Raw genomic sequence first — 23,959 nt, forward strand, 5'->3', positions numbered from 1 at the left:
TTCTCTTTCCCATTTTGCATTCAATCTGATACAATCTGTCTTTATAACCTGACTAATGTCTAATGTGATAATATTTGCAGATCCTATACTTGATTGTATGCCATCATTGGGGGGGGCAGGGGAGGGAGGGAGAGAAAATTTGAAACTCAAGGAATCGTGGAGTTGAATCTTATAAACTAAAAGTAAACAAACAAATTAATAAATACAAAAAAAGGGGAAAAAAAGATTCTTTTGACAGTATTCACTCCATGGAAGTTTCTCTGGGCTGTGGAGTTTGATATATCTGACCTAATCTAAACCTTTCTTTTAAACTGATGAAGAAATTTAGGCAGAGAAAGATTTCTTCAAGGTCACACATATGGATGTATGCTTTTAACTCAATTTCTCTTACTCCAAATACTGTGTTCTACACATGCTACTTTTCCATTGAACACATTTACTCTGAACTGAGGTTAATGGCTTTTTGTATATTAAATTTTTGTCAAAGAATTGCAAAAAAACCACAAACCTCTATTAGTTTTATCTGGAATATTTCATGGCTCAAAGTAAACCCAGCATAACTGTGAGATCTGTAGACCTTTCCCTTGGGGTCTAGGAAAGCTCCTTAAGTTTTTTTTCAAATCTTCACTCAAGAATGTCCTATCTGCCGCAGACATTCCTGATTTGTTAACTAAGAAATGAAGAGAACACTTTGTAGTTTCTCATGGAACACTAGTTTGGGTTCTCAGTCAAGCACACAACTTACCCTCCAATTTAAGTACATAATTTTTGACGTGTAAGAGAAAGGGGAAGATGAGTTCTCACAAGTCTGTTATAGGTTGATTTATGCTAAAGTTTGATTCCAGTAGCCTAGTCCTTGAAGTCAGGCCATGACTAGAGGAAAAACAAAAATCTTCAAAAAAAATTGCCAATTACCTTTTTTAATGTTTGATATAAATTTTTTAAAAAAATGTTGAGTTCAAAATTCTCTCCTCTGGGGTGGCTCAGTGGCACATTGAATAGAGCACTGGCCCTGGAGTCAGGAGGACCTGAGTTCAAATCCATCCTAAGACACTTAACACTTACTAGTTGTGTGACCTTGGGCAAGTCACTTAACCCAACTGCCCTCCAAAAAGCAAAAAAAAAAAAATTCTCTCCTTACCTCTCCCTCATCCATTGAGAAGGCAAACATTATATGTATTATATATGTGAAGTCATTCAAAACATATTTTCATATTAGCCATGGAAAACAAAATTTGATCTGACATTATTGCTGACATTAACCCATCAAAAATAAAAAAATAGTATACACAAAATATTTATAAGCCTCCTCCACTTTCCCCTCCCTTATTAAACTAATATTCATTTGGTTGTATCTAACTTCAGCAAAGTCCTTTCAAACTTCAACAGTTTGACATGCAATATCCTGAAGTCAGCAGAATGCACCAGATATCCTGTGTTGAATTTCGCATGAGTAGAGCATGGTGAGACAGCAAAATGAAATTACATTATTTGACACATCTTAATTAGTTTGGAAGTTATTTGGGGACTCTATGAGCATAAATTCAATATGTTAAAAATAATTGAAATTTTTTAACCTTTTTGCTCTTATTAATGAGTTTAATACTCAGGAGTAGTGACAATCTGAGAATTTGGAAGATGGAGTTAATCCCCTATCTCTCTAGCAAACAGGTGCGGCAAAAGGAAAACCCAGAAGATATTTCCTTAATGTTTCTATGCCTGAATTAAGACACACTTCCTTAATGTCTGAAAAAACTACACATAAGCTTTTCTAAGCACACTGTGATATGATCATTGATACTGTATCTTTTTCTAATACGAAATCGTCTTCTTTCAAAATGAGTAAACTGAGGTCCAGAGAGATAAAGATGTTAAAATTGCATAGCTAATTAGAGGTACATCTGGGGCATGAATTCATGGCAATTAACTTCTAATCTTGGTCATAGGAACATATTTTTAGAGCTGGAAGGACTTTAGAGGAAAAGGAGCAACAGATAATGGGAAATTCTTAGGATCAAGTTAAATAACATTTCTATATAACAGCTTTGGGTATTGTACTCTAGAAAAGTTCTACAAGAAAAGTCCCGAAGTTGTGTGTATACATACACATACGCACACGCACACACACACACACACACACAATACACTTGTATTGTATAATGGACCTTCAAGAGATTGCTACTACATTTGAAAGAAGGGAGCATATCTTCTACATTTCTGTATTCTCTTTAATAACTATCATAGTACTCTACAGTCTTAGGGAAGAGCTAAATAAAAAATATTTTGAATAAACCATCAAAAAGAGTGCAGTCGTTCGCTCTTAACTATCATCATTCTAAGCTAAATAATTTACAAAATGGCTAACTAATGCTTTATCTTTTCAGCATGATATTAAGAATTAGGAGAGGCCTCACATATAATCTAATCATCACCTTTCCTTTTTATTTTTAGTTTTCAAATGGTTTAATAACATTAACAAATAAATATTCCAAACTGAATCAGCTACAGGGATATGGGGAAGGAAGAGAATGCTGTGGAATAGAGGGGGAGGCCATAGGGATAAAGCAGAGACAAAGGGCTTCTGTCTGGTGTTGATGGGGAGCACTCTCTTGCTTTTGCACTCTCTCTCAGGATCTTTCAGAAATGGAGAGGCCCTCTCCTGGACGGAGTCTCTTGATCAGAGACAGGGAGAGAAGCAAAAATCCCTAGCTAGGATGGTCAGGGATTAATTTAGGATTGGTCAGGTAAAATAGGGAGAAGTAGAGGAAGCAGAGGTGGGCTTTAGGAAGTGCCCAGAGATGCTGGCTTTCAGATATAACAAGAGGAAGGGCAGGGCAGGGGAGCAGGGGAGAGAACTAGCTGGGTAGAGTTGCAAGGAAAGCATGATAAGGTGAACAAAAGACTGAATTTGAGCAGTTACTGGGAGGCCATGGAGTGATGCAGAAGATGGAGGGGACCCTCTCAGGACATCTCTTGAGCACTCATTCCCTGACATAGACCCTGGTGCACACCACATCATCTGCTGTCATGGTCAGCATCAGTTCTCCATTGTTGGTCAGCTCCTGGGACCAGGAGGTCTTGGGTCCCTCCCCTTTGAGGAATCTCTGTTCACAGACCATCTTGTTCTGGTTTTCCCACTTCACCAGGCTCTTACAGGGCCTTCCCTCCACTGTTTGCTCCTCAAACTCTTCCCTGATTTTGAAGTTAATCTCAGTGGTTCTCACAGTGGTAAAAGTTTTGATGTAGAAACTCCATCCTGTTTAATCTCCACTGCTGTCTTTGAGGAGGCTGCCACAGCAATCTTTCTTAGCATCACATTCACCCCCAAAGCCATAAGGAAGTCCTCAAAGTTTTCTGAACAGATGATCTTCCAGTTCCCGGAGAAGTTGGACATCTTGGCAGAAGTGGGTAAACTTTCCCTTGGAAATGGGGCTAGGAGGACTGGAAGCTCCGTGAGACACCTCCTCCTCCTTCCCACCATGGGATCTCTAAGCACCACGAGCAAAAGGAGACAATCACAGTGAAACCCCAAAGTCTGTAATCACCTTTCTTCATGCAGATGAGGAAACTGAGGACAAAAGAAAATGACTTTTCCAAGGTCAAATAGATCTTTGCAGAACTCAAAGTCAAACTCATCCTTTGACACCAATTCCAGTACTCTTTCCATATGATGGAATACAGATATTTGATTCAAACTCTTTTTATTATGAAAAAGTTATTTAAAAGTTAGTCACTTATTAAAACTTCCCCTCTGTATTGACTATGTAAACCACTTTATGTTTTACAGAAACAGAAATCTCATGCAGACTAGGCATTTAACCTTTGTCTATTCAGAAGAAATGAACTATTATAATTTGCATAAATGAAAAATGACAAATATACAAAAGTAATATTTTTTACATCACAATAGAAGCAATTCAAACAATGAATCACAAACATTTGCTTGATGCCTTACAGCTATGTGTGAAAGTGAGAGATACAACAAATCTTCAAAACTTCAAAAGGCTGTCATCCTTTTCCAGTTAACATCAAATCTATGACGATTATATAAACCAATTTACTTAAAAATAAGAGCCAAAAATTGTTTGCCAAATTTTAAAAAGAGACTGGTTTTACAGTCAGAAGAACTAGATTAAATCCTGACTATGTCATGTACCAACCCTGTGGCCTAGATCAAGGCACTTAAATTAACAGCACCTCAGTTTCTTCATCTCCAAGATGAATTTATTGGCCTTGATGACCTTCATGATCTTCTCCAGGTCTGGGATTTGGTAGCATGAGAAGCAATTTATGTTTCCAGATTGAAATTTAACTGATTTCCCTACCTCTTAACTCTGATCTTCAATTATTCTTCCATATGTTTGACAAATTAAAATTCTTAATAAAGTTACAAGCAATTTACCCTTGCCCATTAAAAAAAAAATCACTAGTGATTCTGAACTGTTGGAAAACTAAAATGCATATTCCTTAATTTGGTAGTGAAGGCTTCCTACAATCTGAGTGTAATCTACATTTACTGGCATCTCTTACTATGTTCCACATTTTACACACTCTGTGACTCCAATACCTGGAATGCAATACCGCATATTTACCTTTGCAAAATTCTTGTCATCCTTCAAAAATGAGGAAGTCTATAACTTCCTCTATATTATAATTTACTTAATCTGGCCAGGGGAAAATGATCTCTTCTTCTTCACATTTTTTGTAATACTTCGTCTGGGTCATTTCCTTATCTTCAACATAGCCTATTTATTTCTCACTTATTTGTGTGCATGTTATATCATCAGTGAAGCAAACAATAAACATTTATTAAATACCTACTGTATGGCAAGCACTGTGCTAGACACTGTAGAAAGACAAAAGTGAAAAAGTACCAAATTTGGAAGGAGCTTATGGTCTAGATGAATAATGTGTACCTCTAAAAGTAAATTGAAAATAGATACAAAATAGACTAAGGGTGATTTTAGGGAAAGGCACTAGCAGCTCAGGGGTATAGCATTAGAAAAGTTAAGCTAAGCATTGAAGGTGAGTAGTAATTCTAAGATGAAAGCATGAGGAGGAAATACATTCCAGGTCTGAAGACATAGCCAGTTTAAAGGCATGGAGATCGGAGATGGGATGTCATAAATGGCATGACATATAGTAAAAAGGACCGTTTGGCTCAACTATAATGAATGTAAAGGGAAATAAATTACTATAAAATTGGGAAGAAAGGTCGATTCCAGATTCCAAAAGCCTTTAAATGCCAAAAGGAGGAGTTTATATGTTTATATACTGTAAAAGCCTTGAGAATAGGAATCAAGTAGTTTTTCATCTTGGTATCCTTTGTGACTACCATCAGACTTCACAAGTGGTAGATGCTTACAAATATATTTGGATTTGAATTGATGCATACATGGAAGAGGTCCCCACCAGCTCTAGCTCTATGCTAATATACTCTTCTTTATATAGCATGACTGCCTTCATATTGACATGTAAATGATGATGGAGTATGGAGTGATTTGGAAAGCAGTAGGAACATATTCTGTTCCTGTCAATTTAACTTTTACAGGAATATTCGCAGTACAATGGTGCCAACTGAGAGAGCCTTGTCCCTTAAGAGGGGCTATTTAGATTCTGAAAAGTGCTCTTAAATATCTCTAGGGACCTCCAAGGCTCTAATTTGAAATGTGCATAGTTATTGTTTGTGTTAATGGGCCTAACTGAGAAGTTTAAGAAATTGGTTATTATGGAAGGAGGAATTTTAAAACTAATGGAGAATGGTCACAATATGTTGAAGACAATGAAGATCTACAGGTAGCTAATTCTAGGAACAGAACAATTTCTTCAAGCAATGATGATTGATTTTATGTGTACATGATGTCAAACATCTGGATGAAAACATCCATCTGACTTCAAAGGTCCATCTTTTTAGAGCTAAATGGACTCCAAATCTCAATAATTTACCTAATTATTAATTTTATATGGATTTTTATTATAGATATATGTTCTAGAATGTTCTTAGATAGTTTGAATAAATAGGGGAAATGATGGTTTGCTAAAGAAAACACAGGACTGTGAGTGAGAAGGTCTATTCTGGCTCCATTCCTTATTAGCCACATAAGCTATGACAAGTCACTTAAATTCAATGAGTTTTAGTTTTCTAAGCTGTATATGTTTTTCCCTACTCCTCTTACTGGGTTGATAAGAAGATCAAATTGGATGTGTGAAAGGGATTCAAATCAATTGCCATATAAAAGTAAAGTTTCACCATTACTCTATAATGTAATGCTTCTAATGGAATTTTAGGGGTTGGTATATTCTAAAATTAAGAGCAGGTGAAGATTCTACTATAAAAGTAGAAGAGTGGCACTGATAAGGGTGGAGGGCATCAAAACCCTAAAAAATGCTTAAAAAGTCCTCATCAAAGAACTGGAAATTGGGGGGGGGGCCTCCATAAATTGGGGAATGGCTAGACCAGTTGTGGTATATGATTTTGATTAAATATTATTGTGCTATAAGTAATGAATTACTAGAGTGATGGTTTCAGAAATGCCTTAGAAGACATGTGAATTGATGCAAAGTGAAGTGAACAGAGATCATTGTATGTTGTAAGAGCAATATTGTAAAGATGAACAACTGTCAGAGACTTAGGTACTCTGATCAAGACAATGATTCAAGACATTTCAGAAGGGGGCATGATGAAAACTATGTACTTCCAGAGAGAAAACTGAAGAACTCTGAATGCAGATTGAAGCATACTTTTTAAACTTTATTTTGTTTTTGTTTTTTTGTCTGTTTTCTTTTGCAAAAGGCTAATATGGAAATTTGTCTTGCATGACTTCAAATGTATAATAGATATCAAATTCCTTACCTTCTCAAGGAGAGGGGAGAGGTGAGAAGGAAGGAGAGGATCTGGAACTCTATTTAAAAAAAAAAGATGGTTAAAATTGGTTTACCTATAATAGCGAAATATCTAATGAAATAAAAATATATTTAAAAAGAAAAAAAAGACTTTGTATTTTATGTAGGCTATTTAGAAAAGATCTTCAACAGGATTCACATAGAGAAGATGCAACTATATGAGCACTCAAGTAGAAGTGTAAACTGAATTTATTCTAACTTACAAAACTGTCCACTAGATTTATTCAATCTGATGATAAGCCTTAATAAAAACTTAAGAAAGAATGTGAAGAGAGACAGAGACAGAGAGACTCTCAGGTCTGAATATAAAGTAAGGATGCTGCTGTTTTCTTTTGTTTTTCATTTGGATTTACTTTATTCAATCACACCAGAGATTATCTAATCAAAAGAAATGTCCTTTGTAGTATTCTCTATGGGAAATGATAGATCTCTTGCCTTCTGAATAGACCTTTTTATCACACAAGTCAAAATTACCTTAACCATAAGAGTCATAACTATTTTGACCCAGTATATGTGCATGTGTGTATATGTGTATGTATATATGTAGACATATGTGGATAGAGACTAAAACCAAAAAAACCAGGAAGACCCAGGTTTGAGTCTTGCCCTTGACACATACTGACTGTGTGACCTTGAACAAATAATTTAAAATAGAAACATTAGAGACACACCCCGTGGAACACATGCAAACCATAACACCTAAAAGGGACCTGAACCAAAATAAAATGCTATTGGGAAACATTTAACTAAATAAATAAAAAATAAAATAAAACGTATATAATGTTAATGTGTATTTTTTTTCAAATTCAATATATTCCCACAATGATTCTTAGGTACAGCTTTTTGGTGTCAATTTCTTTTTGAGTTTGACACCACTGATTTAACTCTCACCACTCTAAGCAACACTCTAAGACTATATAAATTGGAGAAAATAATTAGACATTTATTGACAGAGGGAGTTTACCTCATTTAGGAATATTGATATTAATAAAATCACAAATCTGTTCTTTACTCCTATTCATACACACACACACACACACACACACACACACACACACACACACACACACCTCTGCTTTATCAGTATTAAGGACATGCAACAGAAGATGACAGGTTTTAAAAACAGTTTCAAAAGAATTCCAAGAATATTTTGTTGAGCAATTGCAACATCATTTGCATAAGTGTACTGCCTCCCAAAGTCTCTACTAATTTAGAGTTTTACTTTGATAGGTATTTATGGAAATATAGCATAAAAATATATTCATGCATGCATGCATATGTACACATTGGCCTAGTTCTATAATTCCCATCATTGAAGGTTATCAACTTGTCCATCTAAGTCATATCCTATACATACCCATTTTGTCTTGGTCCCTTCCCTCTTTCTTAGACAAATTATTTCTCAGAAATCACAAGGGAACAGCAAACATTTTTTTCCTATCAATCCCTCCTTTAGGATTTCATCTGAGGAGGGTCCTTGGGCTACTTTAATGATGAAATAAGGCCTTACCTTTGTCCCCCTACATCTGGCATAAATGGTAACTAGCATACATCAGAGTCCAAGAAGCTAAGATTTGGGCAGAGGAATGCCCAATGGAGATGTCCCTTTAGGAGAATTGGAAATGCACCACTGGGTTGCTAATTTCCACTCGATTATGTGTATCCCTTAGTAAACATTTCTTTATGTGTAACTCAGAAAAGTGTGGCATAGCTAGGGCATTGAGATTGGAGTTAGGAAGGCTCAGCTTCAAATCCTTCCTCAGATAACTTTTTAACTATATGATCTTGGCAAACCATGAAACCTCTCTTCACTTCATTTTCCTCATCTGTAATATTAGGAAATTAGACATAATGATCTCTAGACTCTGTTCCAGCTCTTAATTTATGATCTTGTGAAGTTTCTGGTATCTTGTACTTTTTTTTTCTTTCTTTTTTTTTATTTTTTTTGGAGGGGAAAGGCAGGGCAATTGGGGTTACATGACTTGCCCAATGTCACATGGCCAGTAAGTAGTAAGTGGCTGATTACAGATTTGAACTCAAGTCCTACTGACTCCAGGGCTGATGCTCCACTCCCTGCGCCACCTGGCCGACCCAATACATTCATTTCAAACTAGCAAGCATCCATTTCTTTCTTCTTAAACCTCTTCTCTTCCATTTTTAAGGAAGCTGAGGGGTGGTTCATAGTCTATAACATTCTTATGTTGAGCAGAGATTGTGGTAGCCTCCTTAACATGTTATGAGAAGCAAGTTCATTTCTAGGCAGAAGGAGCATCCCTTAGGAAGGTGGTCTTGTCCAGGATAACTTTGCTATGTGTGTGAGGGCCTTGTTTCAATTAAGTACAATAGAAGAAACATAATATTGGAAGAGAAGCCTCACTTCTATGGGAAGAACAGGGACCTGAAGGAGGTGAGATTTGATGTGAGACTTGTAGGACTCTAGAAACATTATGATGCCAAAGTCATAAGGACATTCCAGTCATTTTGATAGTATAAAAGTTGTTTGCAATTGAATGAAAAGCGGCCAGTCTTCCAGTCTTTTTCTATAGTTCAGTCATGGTCTTCATACCTCTCACTTTGTCCTTTGTGTCTCTGTGTTGATAAATCTGGAAACCGCCACAGCTGCTGCTGATCTGGAGTCCCTCTGGCCAGCGGCTGGTCAGGCCCACCCTGGGGCTAAAGCCTCGGCATGGGGCTGGGCTCGGCTTCCTGAGCGCTGCGCTGGATTCCTGCCGGCCTGCCTGGGTGTCCTCAGAGGGAGGTTAGCTTCTCTGTGTCATTTTCTGGGTTCTGCAGCTCCAAAGTTTGTTTAGAGTCCCCTTTTTACATGGATTGGGGAGGGTGGAAGCCGGAGCCGCGGGAAGGTCATGCTTCTACTCCGCCATCTTGGCTCCGCCCCCAGTATCTTGTACTTTTAACATAAGCATTGATCTGCTGGACCATCAGGATAATAAATTTTAAAAGAATCAGTCACATTCTTTTATAATTTGTTACTAAAATCTTCCTCTAATTCTTCATCTTAATCTAGAGATAACCTTGACTTCTCAAAGTCTATGACAGTGGAATACAAACTGAGGAATATCTCACAAAACTGGAAAGACTTTGATTATAGTACAGTGGCAAACTATTTGCCTAAAATCTAAGGAACTTTGTTATTCAGTAATTTTTCAGTCATACCCAACATTGGGGTTTTCTTGGCAAAGATACTATAGTGGTTTGCCATTTTCTTCTCCAGCTCACCTTATAGATGAGGAAAGTGAGGCAAACATAGTAAAGTGACTTTCTCAGGGCAACAGGTAAATGCCTGAGGCTAGATATGAACTCAAGAGGAGGAGTCTCCCTCCAGTCTTGGTATTCTTTCTGCTGGGCCACTTACCTGTCCTGTCTAAGGAAGGACCTTGCTAACTGTGGAGGGATGCATATTATCAAAAGCTGTACTTATACAGAAAGACATTTTTTGTTTACAACCTCTTAGGAAGTGGTAGTCTACATCACTGACAAGAATAACTGCACAAAAAAATAATGGATATTTGGAAATATAAAAGTAAGTACTTTATAATCATACCTCATCTAAAGATAATTAAAACAGAGGATGAAGATGGTTCCTCAAAAAAAAAAAAGATTCTGTAATGACATGATGTTAACAGCTATTGGAAATGGCAAGCACATTTCTGTTTAAGAGACCAAGTGCTGAATTATAGAAATAAACTATCACATTTAAAATATAATACACAGATGAATATATGGCACGGCAGATTTTCTGTGGGTGTAGCCCACAAGAAAATAAAAAAGGAGGTAAAGGCTGACTTAGCTATTAGAATGTGCTCTCCTGATGAAAGTCTATAGCCCTACGGAGGAAATTGTGCTGATTTAATATGAATGGTAAGGCACAAAGATATAAAAGGAAAGCAAGTAAATTTATGTAACTCTCAGAAAAATGACGTTAATCTTTAATCACAGAGTTGTCAGGAAGGAAAATAGCTGTGCAATGTTAATTGCTGGAAACTAATCATTCTGTAGAAATGTAGTTCAGAACAAACTCAGTTCTACTATTGAAACATGACAACTTATAGAGACTAAAGTTAAAAGAAGGTGAACTCCTTTTTTCAGTATACTTGATAGCAGTGATCCACAAAGGGGTAAAATCATTTACTGTCATAGGTCAATGGCCTCCAACCTCCTCCACAGAGTGCAGAGAAATATATGGAAAGAAACACTCTGATGGTACAAGATGACATGTAGCATTCCCACACAGTTCTCAAGGGTTTATCAATGCCAAGATTGAATCACAATACTAGAAAAACAGTAATTGTTGCAATGTTATAGCAAGAAATTTAAGCTGCATCGACAAAGTGATTCCATCACAGATTTGTGGTTTCTTAAGTATGTGCTTCCCATTTCAATGCATGTCCCAACCCAGTGGAAGGAGAGCTAAATTTACTTTTTATCAATCAGCCTGAAATTGAAATGCTAGTTCCTTTCTTTATGTGACCTCTCCATGTCTCACCTTCTTCATCTGTAAAATGATGGCATTGGATTCAGTGGCTTACAAAGTTCCTTCCTGCTCTATGATTCTATAACTTGGAAGGTAAGTCAGAGTTTCCTATGACTTAGAGATTTGAAATAGCTTGCACATGATTATAAAGCTATCACCAGTGTTGGAAATGGAATCCAAATCTTTCTGACTTCAATCACAGCATACTATTCAATTGTGCTATAATGTTTCTCATACCTAGAAAGCATGACTGATTCAAAAGCACAATTTGTAGAATAGTGTTCAAAGGAAAAGTTCTAGACTTGAAGTCAGGAAACCTGGCTTCAAAACCTATTTCAGATACACATTTATTAGCTATGTGATCCATGGGCAAGTGAATTCTTTTTAAGCCTCAGTTTCCTCATGGTTAGAGAATTGCAGTACTTATTCAGTTCAGTTCTATGACTGTTGTGAGGCATATGCTTTGCAAACTTGAAATTGCTATACAAATGTGTTATATTAATATGTGTATTTGATGTATATGTGTACCTCAGAGCTGATGAATAGAGGCAAGAAGCTCCTACATTTATAGTTTCCTTAATATTAAAAAGGCTAATTTCCCTAAAGTATTAAATAAGATTGGTGCCTCTCCTGGAAGAGATAACAGATTGCAACAATTTAAGATTGCAGCTCCAAGATACTGCTTCCAAAAGTCAGCTGTGACTCTTTAAAATGGCTACTGCAAAAGATATAGTTATAGCTTGCACTATGTAAAGGAAAACATAAAAATGCTGAAGCAAAGCCATAAACTTATTTGTGCATAGGGAGTAACCAATGCTTCTTCCTTTTTTTTTCCCCTGAATAACTTAAGAGAGCACAGAGCCAGAGTCAGATCCTCATATACTAGGAAACAAAACATTGCAGACAATTATATGTGTAAAATAAAATCTAAGGGCCAAGAAGGAAGCTATTGAAATGAATCATGTGTAGACAACCTTCAAATGTAGCTCTTTATAAAGTGTTCCTTTTGTATACATCCATTTCCTCAAGCCATCTATAAAGCACTTGGTGGTCATCGGATTTCTGGAAAAGCAATTTATGATGTGCCAAACCAGGACCATTTATGGTGGTTTTCTCCCTTGTAAGTTGGTCTTCAGCTATAATTTTAGGCATAGATTGGGGGACTTTAGAGAGGGCTGGCTTGGAAAAGTGCCTTTTAGAGTCCTACATGAGAGTAGAAAAAGATCCTGTCTCTTTAGGTAGCTATAAATCTGTGAGTACAGTTTATTGAATACATTTTTCAAGTCACAGTAGTGAGACAGTTGGAATTGAAATAGGTCTCTGTGAACTTCTGTTTTATTCCCCACTGTGTGAAGGGAGATCATTCTGGACTGGGTCCAAATAGACATAAGAGCTCTGGGAGATCCATACATTTAAAAATATTGGTTCTATAATAACAATTAAGGGCCATAGTTAAAACACCTGAGAAGTTTTAATTTAAGGTATCTTGATTTTTTTATGTAGTTCTCTGAGGACAAGTTAGAAAATATCTTTTCAAGGAATTACTAGAAAATATATACATGAGGACTCTATTAAGCAATTAATTGGTTAGCATTATAGGATTAAGAAGGGAATTTATGTGTTAGTTGATCTGGCCTTAAGATGCCATAATATAAAGGAATTTAAGTTAGTTTATTTTATGGGAGATTGTTAAAAAATGATTCATGTCCCTCTGTAGGGTAAATGTTGCCCATGACATATTTTGAGATACTTTCCAGTAAACTATTCAGAATTTGAGGAAATAATTAATTTCCCAGCAATCAGTTTCATTTGACCAACAGGCTTATTGTAAAATATTCTAGTTCAGATTTCTGAAATTTGACTATGGGAATAAATATTTTCTTTCAAAATAATCACTGCTGATTTTAAAGAATGTTTTATGCTAATTCCTAATAGATTAACTATTTTATAGTCATATGCATTTTGAGTAATGTTCCAGAAGTTTCTTTAAAGATGAAAAATAAACATAGACAATGCAACTTTAGACAGATGATGTATCCTACATCTTAAAAAATCAAACAAAAATAAGGCTAGCAAACATTAATTTTACTGAATAGTCTATAAATAAAATGGTTTATTTTTTAAATGGTTATAGAATGTATTATATTAATTTTTATGTATTATATTAAATGCAATTACACATTGCAGAGTATTATAAATAATCTATATCTAAAATTGCTATATCATTGTAGATGAGTAACTCTAATAAAAACAACAGTAAGAAAAAACAGATTAATTATAAGGTATGGAGTCAAGAAGACAGGTTCAAATCCCACCTCTCACATTTACTATTATGTGACCCTAGGTAAATCTCTTCTATTTGCTTCAGACAACATCACTAAATCAGAGACCTACTATAATTTGCATAAGTGGAATAACTTCCCACATTTGGATATTTCCATGCTGATGAAATAAATATATTACTGGCATAAATGGAATAATAGCTTTTTTTTTGTTGCTCACTGTTTTCAGTCACATCCAACTCTTTGTGACCCCATTTGGAATTTTCTTGGCAAAGATACTTGTAGTAGATTTCCATTTCCTCCTCTAGGAGTAATTACACAGGTATAATTAAAATGATAGGAGAGTCATGCAGACAGCACTATTTATCTTTAAATATCTTGATTATCTAAATCAATGTTCTACAAAGTGAGGTCCAGTGGTCCACTTTGGAACCATGACCTGACCCAAAAATGTATGTGATCAAGCAATGGGAAAGTGAGAAAAGGGATAGGATCTCACTCTTCTCTTACTATACAATTATGGAAATTATTTTCAGCAGGATCACAAGTGCCCTTTATACCCCAATATTTCACCAGTCTGCAGAATGTCTTTGCTTTCAAATTCCAAATTCACCCCAAAACTTGTTGTGAGTTAGTCTCTATACCCTCAGGGCAATTAGAACCTAGCTTCTACTACACTCCTACAGTTACATCAAAACCATGTTCTACTGAGAAACTTTATCCATTCCTGAAAAAAAATGTATTTTCTGTTCTACAATTAACTTCGTGGCCAAGATAAGTGACTCTTAGGAGGGTGGGTTTTCTATATCTGGGCAATCACAACAGTGGCACGGTTTTCTCCTGGTTCTCCACCTACCTGCCTGACTTTCAGTCCTAGAGTGGATTCCAATTCTATCTAATAATCATGGATAATCTCCCAAGTCTCTTACCTGGGTCCTTTTTTTCTTGATCCTCTATACTATTTCTGTTGGTGACTGAAGCTGCTACTATGGATTCAATTATCATGTCAATGCAGATGATTCTCAGGTATATTTATTGAGTCCTAACCCTTCTCCTGACCTCCAGTATTGCATCTCCAAATTCATATTGAATTGGATATTATAAAGACAGATTATATATGTCCAAAACTGAGCTTATCTTTTCCCCATAACCAGAGATCTATTGGAGAGCTGATTGTTATATTTTTAATTACATCTACGAAAGAGTCAAATGCTTCTAAACAGGGTTTGATTTAATGTTTTCTTGATTGTCTAGACTTTTATAAAGGGATAGAGAAAATGTTAATAATGCAGGGTAAACTGAAAAGTTTGCTGTGAATACATTTTTTTTTTCACAGATGAAGGTGTTAATAATTATCTAGAACACCATTTCCTGAAACTCTCCCCTGGTCCTAACCTCTCTCTTACTGACAATTGGCACCATCATCTTCCTAGAAAGTCAGGGTCACAATTTAAATGGCATCTTCTCAGTTCCATGCATTTTCATTGATTGTTCCCCATTCTTTAAATGCTCTTCTACCTCATGATTCACCTGGCTTCCTTCAATTCTCAACAAAAATTCTATATTTTGCAGGAAGTCTTTTCTGGCCCCTCTTGGTACTGGACCCTTTCCTCTGAGATTACCTTCAAATTATCCCATATATAGCTTGTTTGTACACAGTTGTTTTCATGTTGTTTACCTCATTAGAAGCTGAACTTCTTAAAGGAAAGGCTCGCTTTTGTTGTTTTGCTTTGCTTCTTTTTATCATTTCTTAGCAAAGTTCTAAGCACATAGTAAGCACTTAATAAATGCTTTTTGATGAATTTATTGACTTTAATCATTCAGAGCACATTTGTATATGTCTCTAGCTCCTACAGCTAGTTTACTTATTAATTACTGAGGATGATTGGTATTGAACATAGGGTTTGGGGAAGGAAGGGAACCATAGTATGTTTACAGAAGAGTTGCTAGGTTTGGTTCCATACCAAATTTCTATCAAATTGTTTTCTCCACAGCTGTGTCAAATGGGGATTCCTTACCTTAGCAGCTTTTGTCCTATTTATGCTATGTTCTCTTGCTTTTTGTGTGTGTTTTGTATCTCATCTGACCTGTGAAAATTTTATGTATTTTAACATTTGAATCATTTCCATACAGATCTTGGAAAGTGACTTCTACTAGAGAAATTTTGCTATGAAGATTTATTTTTCTCCAGCTGTTTCCTTTCCAATCTTAGCTGTATTGAATTTGTGCAAAAATTTAAATTTTATATACTTAAAACTGTCCATTTTATCTTCCATAATCCTGTCTACACTGTTGCTAATGAACTCCTCTATAAATGGAATTCAAAGTTAATTTCATCTTTATTTCTCTAATTTATTTATGGTATGACCCATTATATCTAGGACTCATATAAAATTGGAGCTTATTTTAGTATATGATGTGAGATGTCAGTTTTAACTATCCAGATTCCCAGGCAGTTTTTGTCACCGTAATTTCTTGCCCTGGGAGTTGGGGTTTTGGTTTGTTTCCTTCTGCGTGCTATGTACCTATTCTGTTCCATTGATCCACAGTAACAAATGTTTAATAATTACTAATCTACAGTACAGTTTGAAATCTGAAATGTCTATGTCCACTTACTTTCCATTATTCCCATTATTTTCCTTAAGATTCCTGACATTTTGTTCCTCTAGATGAATTTTGTTGTTATTTTTCTAATTCTATAAAGTAATCATTTGATATTTTGACTAGCAGTAAGTAAATTACTTAGTATTATGATTTTTATTATATTGACTTGGCCTAACCTAAAGCAATAAATATTTTTTTCCCAATTTTTAGGTCTATTTTTATTTCTGTTCTATGTTTTGTCATTGTATTTGTATGATCCCTGCATGAATCTTAGTAGGTAGGCTCTCAAGCATTTTAAAAAATATTTTACCTGGAATTTCTCTTTCTACCTCATACTTCTGTGTTTCTTGAATTGTGTAGATTCATTTTATACCTTGTTAATTTTTTAGATGTTATTGTTTCAACTAATTTTATTTGATACACTAGGGTTCTCTGAGTATACCATTACATAATCTGCAATAGTAAGCATTTTGGTTCTTTTTTTGCTTAGACTTATTTACTCTATTTTGATCCAATTGCAATGGTGAGCATTTCTAGTACATCAAATATAAGTAGTTACAGTGGACTTCATTTTTCAATCTCAATATAAATGATTCTAATTTTTTATACTTCCTCTTCCTTAGTTGAAATGTTATTATCCAGCTTTTATCTTAATATTCAAAACCCAGATAAAGGTATATGTCCTCCATGAAATATTTTTCCATTGATTTCAATTATTTCACTCTCTTAGAAATCCCAGTGTCCCACACAATGAAGAGATTCCCCTAATAATTCAACCTAATTATTTAAACCAACTAAAATAAATAATTGCATAATAAAAAATCTATTAGATGTTAAGGATCATTAAAGTGACTTTCTATGACCTTGTTGTTTTAGGAACTGATACTAAGAAAATTTGATTAAGTATTTTGTGTCCTAGCTATAAATTCTAAGAAAAGCAGAGACTTAAAAATACTACACTTCTTGTTTTGGGGCTATATTTCTATCATATTCAATTTTCCAAATCATACTTAATCCCTTTAAAAATTTTATAACCAAGACACCTCTTAGCTTTTCAGCCTTCCTACTCCCTACTATTCACAGCATGCTATGATCCAATGACATTTGTCTCCTGACTGTTCTTGCACAAGACACTCTATCTACCAACTCTATTGTATTTTCAATAATTGTCCCCTTTGCATAGAATACCCTCTCTTCTCATGTCTTCCTCCTGGTATTTCTGGCTTCCTTCAGACTGCAGGAAAATCCCACCTCCTACAAAAAGCCTTTCCAAATTCCTCTCCAAACTGGTGTCCTGCATCTGTTGATTATAATTAAACTGTCTGTACATTGTCTGGCATGTAGCTTATTGAATGATTGGTCAGCAAGTCTAGAACTTACATTCAGTAATAATCTACAGATATCAGCTAAATTTTACTTATAATTGTTTAATATTTTCTAATTATATACAATACCATGGTAGCATCTGCATTCCCATTGAATAAAATTCTCAGATCTGTAATAACTGTGGTTGTTACAAAGTGAGATTCAAGTAATCTCAGAAAAGCAACAAAAATTCTGTAGGTCTAAAATGCTAATATGCATGTACCCTAAAATACAACTCAAATTAGTGAAATGCTAACACCTCAAAGACAGATAAGAGCAATCCCAAACTAGAGTTTATCAAAACTCTTCTGCAGTATAACCCTGTTTCATCTGACAATGAAAGATTGCCATGACTAATGGTGACTAGAAGAAAAATTGGAGGAAAAATTCTCAAAAAATAAATTTAAAAAAATTTGTAATTAGTGTTTAAGAACTCATTGAGATCCTGTAATTTGTTTTTTTTACTTTTATTTTTTATAAATTTTATGTTTATTTTAGTTTACAACATTCATTTCCACAACATTTTGAGTTACAAATTTTCTCCCCATCTGTCACCTACCCACCACCCCAAAACAGCAGTCCCACTGAATACACCTCCCCCAATCTGCTCTCTTCGACTTTCCAGTAGGTCAAGATGGATCTCCATACCCCAGTGCCTGTACATCTTATTTAAGAGTTGCATGTATAATAATAATAATAAAAGTTTTTTAAACATTTGATTTTAAAATTTTGAATTCCAGATTCTTTCCATTCTTCCCTCATCACTCACCCTTACTAGAAAGATAAGCAATTTGATATAGTTTACATGTGTAGTTACACAGAACATTTCCATAGTGGATATATTTTGAAAAACTGACTATATTTCCCTCCATCCTATCCCTCCCCCTACTTGTTCTATTTTCTTCTTTGGCCCTGTCCCTTTTCAAAAATGTGTGCTTCTAACTACCCTTCCCCCCAATCTGCCCTCCTTCCTATCATCCCCCTCTTATCCCCTTCCCCCCTACTTTCCTGTAGGGTAAGATAACCAATTTAGTGTGTATGTAATTCCCTCCTTAAGCCATATTTAGTGAGAGTAAAGTTGACCCATTCCTTTTTCCCTTCCTGTTCTTCCCCTCAATTGTAACAGTTTTCCCTTGCCTTTTTTATATGAGATAATTTACGCTGTTCTGTTTCTCCCTATCACTTCTCATTATCTTCCTCTCTCACCCCTTAATTTTATTTTTTAAATATCATCCCTTCTTGTTCATTTGATCCTGTGCCCTCTGTCTATGTATACTTGTACAAATATATATATATATATACCCTCTTATATAGACATATATATGTATGTATACATACATATATATATATATATATACATACATTCTCTTAAACTATACTCATACTGAGAAAGTATCATAAGTTACAATTATCATTTTTCCATTTTAGGAATATAAATAACTCAACTTTGGCAAGTTTCTGGTCAAGATGGTGGAGTAGAAGCAGAACCTCCCCATGGCTCTGGCTTCCACCTTCCCCAATCCATGCACAAAGGAGCTGCAGAACCCACAAAATGACACAGAGAACCTAACCTCCTGCTGAGGACAGCCTGTCAGGCCAAAGGAATCTGCCAGCATAGTGCTCTGGGAGCCACGCCCAGTCCCACGCCAAGGATTTAGCCCCAGGGCTGGCCTGAACAGCCACTGGTGGGAGGGACTCCAGATCAACAGCAGCTATGGCCATCTACAGAATTACCAACACATAGATGCAAAGGACAAAGTGAGAGGTCAGTGTAGTTTGGACTTTGGGACCCAGTAAGTGGGAGTGCTTGGCTTTTGTCCCCAGGGCAAGAAGCCCCAGAGAAGCCAGCACAGCCAGCCAGCCCCACTTGGCATCTTCAGCTCCTTGCCTGCAGAGTGTAGGGGGACCAAGCCACCAGTCTAAGGAGTATTCACTCTTGCTTTAACCTTCTTGGATCTGGATTGCAGTCTACGGTGGAGGTGCTGGGGTGTGTGTCCAGCTTGCCAGAGCATGAGGAGACCTCAGAGAGAGCACCCATCTAATAGCTCCAGCAGCAGAGAAAACCCCAGTGTTTGTGATAAAAGCTCCCCTATCTGGTGGCAGAGTCCTACTGTGGCAAAAAGACCAGGTCTCAAGTGACTGAGGGGCGACATGACCAGGCAAAGGAAACAAAGCAGACAGAAGATAACAACATTAGACGACTATTTTGGGGACAAAAAGGGGCAAAGCATGGAACAGGAGGAAGACACTGAAGTCAAAACTCCTGCATCAAAAGCTTCAAAGGAAAATATGAGTTGGTTACAGGCTGTAGAGGACCTTAAGAAGCAGATAAGAGAAGTGGAGGAAAAATTGGGAAGAGAAATGAGAATGATCCAAGAAAATGATGAAATGAGAGTCAACAGCCTGACTGAGGAAAAAGACCAGCTTAAAAAATAGACTAACTGAAATGGCAAAAGACACTTAAAAAGGCAATGAGGAGAAGAATGCCTTAAAAAGCCAAATTTGCCAGATGGAAAAAGAATCTCAAAAGCTCAGTGAGGAGAATCATTGCTTCAGAATTAGATTGGAGCAAATGGAAGCTAATGACTTTATGAGAAATCAAGATGCTGTTAAACAGATCCAAACAAATGAAAGAATAGAAGGCAATGTGAAATATCTCATGGGAAAAACCACTGACCTGGAAAATAGATCCAGGAGAGATAATTTAAAAATTATTGGACTACTGGAAAGCCATGATCAAAGTAAGAACCTAGAAATCATCCTCCATGAAGTCCTCAAACAAAATTGCCCTGATATTTTAGAACCATTGGGCAAAATAGAGGTTGAAAGAATCTAAATCAGCTCTTGAAAAAGATCCCAAAAAGAAAACTCCTAGGAATATTATAGCCAGGTTCTGGAATTCCCATATTAAGGAGAGAATGTTACAAGCAGCCAGGAAGAAACAATTTGAATATTGTGGAAACACAATCAGGATAACCCAGGATCTTGCAGCTTCTACCCCGAGGGATCGAAGGGCTTGGAATATGATATTCTGGAGGTCAAAGGAGCTGGGATTAAAACCAAGAGTCACCTACCCAGCAAAACTGAGTATCATGTTTCAAGGGAAAATATCGTCATTCAGTGGAATAGAGGACTTTCAAGCATTCTTGCTGAAAAGAACAGAGTTGAATAGAAAATTTTACATTTAGATACAAGAAGCATGAGAAGGTAAACAGGGAAAAGAAATCATAAGGAACTTATCAAAGTTGAACTATTAACATTTCTACATGGAAAAACAATAATTGTAACTTATGAAACTTTTCTCAGTATTTGAAGGGAATATACATATGTATGAGGGTATATGGGCATATGAATACATATGTGAATGTGTGTTTATATGTTTACAGACATACATAGATAGAGGGTACAGGACCAATTTAACAGGAAGGGATGATACTTAAAAGGTGAAATTAAGAGGTGAGAGAGGAATATAATGAGAGGAGATGGGGAAAGACCAAATGGGTAAACTATCTCATATAGAAGAGGCAAGGGAAAATGGTTACAATGGAGGGGAAGAATAGGAAAGCAAAAGGGTATGGGGCAACTTCATTCTCATTGAATTTGGCTTGGGGAGGTAATCAATTACACACTAAATAGGATATCTCACCCTATTGGAGAGTAAGGGGGAAGGGGATGAGAGAAGGGAATGATGGAAGGGAGGGCAGGCTGGGGGGGTGGGGGAGGAATTTGGAAGCACCCACTTTGGAAAAGGGACAGGATCAAAGTAGAGAATATAAGTGGGATAGGAGGGAGGGAAATATAGTCAGTCTTTTCCAATATATCTACTATGTTATCATTTTACATTAGCCACACATATACAACCTATACTGAACTGCTTATCTTCCCAGTAAGGGTGGGTGACAAAGGAGGAAGGGAATGAATCTGGAATTTGAAGTTTTAAAATCAAATATTCAAATATATATGCTATTATTAATACTATTACATATGTAATTGGGAAATAACACATACAGGCACTGGGGCATAGAGATCCACTGGAAAAGTTGAAAGGGTGTAGCAGCAAGCACCCCAAGCGTCCTCAGGGTTTGCAGCTACCACAGGTTCTTGGATCTGCTTTGTTAAAGGAAAGCAACTCAAAATGGGTTAACAAGCTTACTTTAATCAGTCAGACATATATCGTTTACCTTGTTCAGGAGAAAAGGTCAGCACCCCGAACCTCAAAGTATACAGGCATAATTATCAAGACAGAAACATCAAGTAGACAGATTTCCAAACTGTCCAACCATTACATCCATACCCAGTCAACATCTGGGTTTCCACATTCTGGGTTTTTCAAAGCCGGGGGACTCTCAACAACGGCTTCCCAAAATTCAGATCAAATCACAGAACACTTCTCAAAGTGAGTCCCAAAACAAAGCTACACATCAGGGCTTATACAGCCTTCTCCTGGCTCAGAGAATGTAACAATCTTATTGACTCACTGGCCAATCAAGAAGTATCTACTGAAAAACAAGCCTCCCACCCCAGGCTTCAGGTGCACTTTAGCCTAGGGGCAGGGAAGATCTTTAAAATTTACATTCACATTACAAAGGGGTATGGGAGAAAATATGGGAGAGTGCAGATTGGAGGAGGGGATATCCTGTGGGACTGCTATTTTTGGGCAGTGGGTAGGGGCAAAACTGGGAGAAAATTTGAAACTCAAAATCTGGTGGAAATGAAGGATGTAAATCAGAATTTAATAAAGCATATGAAAAAAAAAAGTTCCTTATGATTTCTATTCCCTATTTACCTTCTCATGCTTCTCTTGCTTCTTGTATTTAAATGTCAAATTTTCTATTAAACTCTAGTTTTTTCATCAAGACTGCTTGAAAGTCCTCTATTTCATTGAATGACCATATTTTCCCCTGGAACAATGTACTCACTTCTTCTGGGTAGGTGATTCTTGGTTTTAATCCTAGGTACTTTGGCCTCTAGAATCTCATATTCCAAGCCCTTTGATCCCTTAATGTAGAAGCTGCTAAGTCTTGTGTTATCCTGATTATGTTTCCACAATATTCAATTTTTTTCTTCTTGGATACTTGTAATATTTTCTCCTTGATCAGGGGACTCTACCACCTGGCTATAATATATCTAGGAGTTTTCTTTTTGGGATCTTTTTCAAGAGCTGATTTAGATTCTTTCAACCTCTATTTTGCCCAATGGTTCTAAAATATCAGGGCAGTTTTTCTTGAGGATTTCTTGAAGGATGATTTCTAGGTTCTTTTTTTGATCATGGCTTTCAGGTAATCCAATAATTTTTAAATTATTTCTCTTGGATCTATTTTCCATGCCAGTGGTTTTTCCAATGAGATATTTCACCTTTTCTTCTATTTTTTCATTTGTTTGGATCTATTTAGTAGTATCTTGATTTCTCATAAAGTCACTAGTTTACATTTGCTCCTATTTATTTGTGAAGGAATGATTCTCTTCAGTGAGCTTTTGAGATTCTTTTTTCCATCTGGCAAATTCAGCTTTTTAAGGTATTCTTATCCTCATTGCCTTTTTGAGCCTCTTTTGCCATTTGAGCTAGTCTTATTTTTTTTTAAGGTGTTATTTTCTTCAGTCAGGTTGTTAACTCTCATTTCATTATTTTCTTGCATCATTCTCATTTCTCTTTCCAATTTTTCCTGCACTTCTCTTATATGGTTCTCAAAATACTTCTTAAGCTCCTCTATAGCCTGTAAGCAGTTCATATTTTTTTCTTGGAAGCTTTTGGTGCAGGAGTTCTGACTTCATTGTCTTCCTCCTGTTCCATGCTGTCATCCTTTTTGTCCCTAAAAAACGAATCTAAGTTTTGATTGCTGTGCTTGCTTTGCTTCCTTTGTTTGTTCATGTTGCCACTCAATTATTTGATTTTTGAGCTTTTTGTCATAGTAGAACTCTGCTTCCAGAGAGGAGAGCTTTGTCCTAAATCCCAGGTGTTTTTGCAGCTGACAGAACTACTTGTTGGGTGCCCTCTATACAGCCTCCACAAGCTCTGGATTGCTGGTCACACACCCCAAGACTTCCACCCAAGACAGTGGTCCAGATCCAAGTAGATTAAAGCAGGAGTGATTACCTTGTGATTTGTTGCTTGGTCCCCCTGTGATCTGCAGGCCAGAAGCTCTGAAGGCAGCCAGGTGGAGGCAGCTGCAGGGCCACAGTGCCTCCAGGCTCTTCTTACCTTCTTGTCCAGGGGGAAGTGGCCAGACTGCACTCCTAGTCCCCTTCAGTTCCAACAGATTTCTACAATGACCTTTAACTTTGTCTTTGGCATTTATGGGTTGATAATTCTGGA

The 23,959-nt window shown here is 36.4% G+C and overlaps 1 pseudogene; it reads right to left on the reverse strand.

Moving 5' to 3' along the window:
* Positions 1 to 2,433: 2,433 nt before the first annotated feature.
* LOC138174755 (cellular retinoic acid-binding protein 2 pseudogene) lies at positions 2,434 to 3,481 on the reverse strand (annotated as a pseudogene).
* Positions 3,482 to 23,959: the final 20,478 nt, after the last annotated feature.

Source organism: Petaurus breviceps, unplaced genomic scaffold, assembly GCF_028583685.1.
Source record: "Petaurus breviceps papuanus isolate PSGF00001 unplaced genomic scaffold, PetGlider_PUasm1.0 76, whole genome shotgun sequence".
NCBI classification, from domain to species: Eukaryota; Metazoa; Chordata; class Mammalia; order Diprotodontia; family Petauridae; genus Petaurus; species Petaurus breviceps.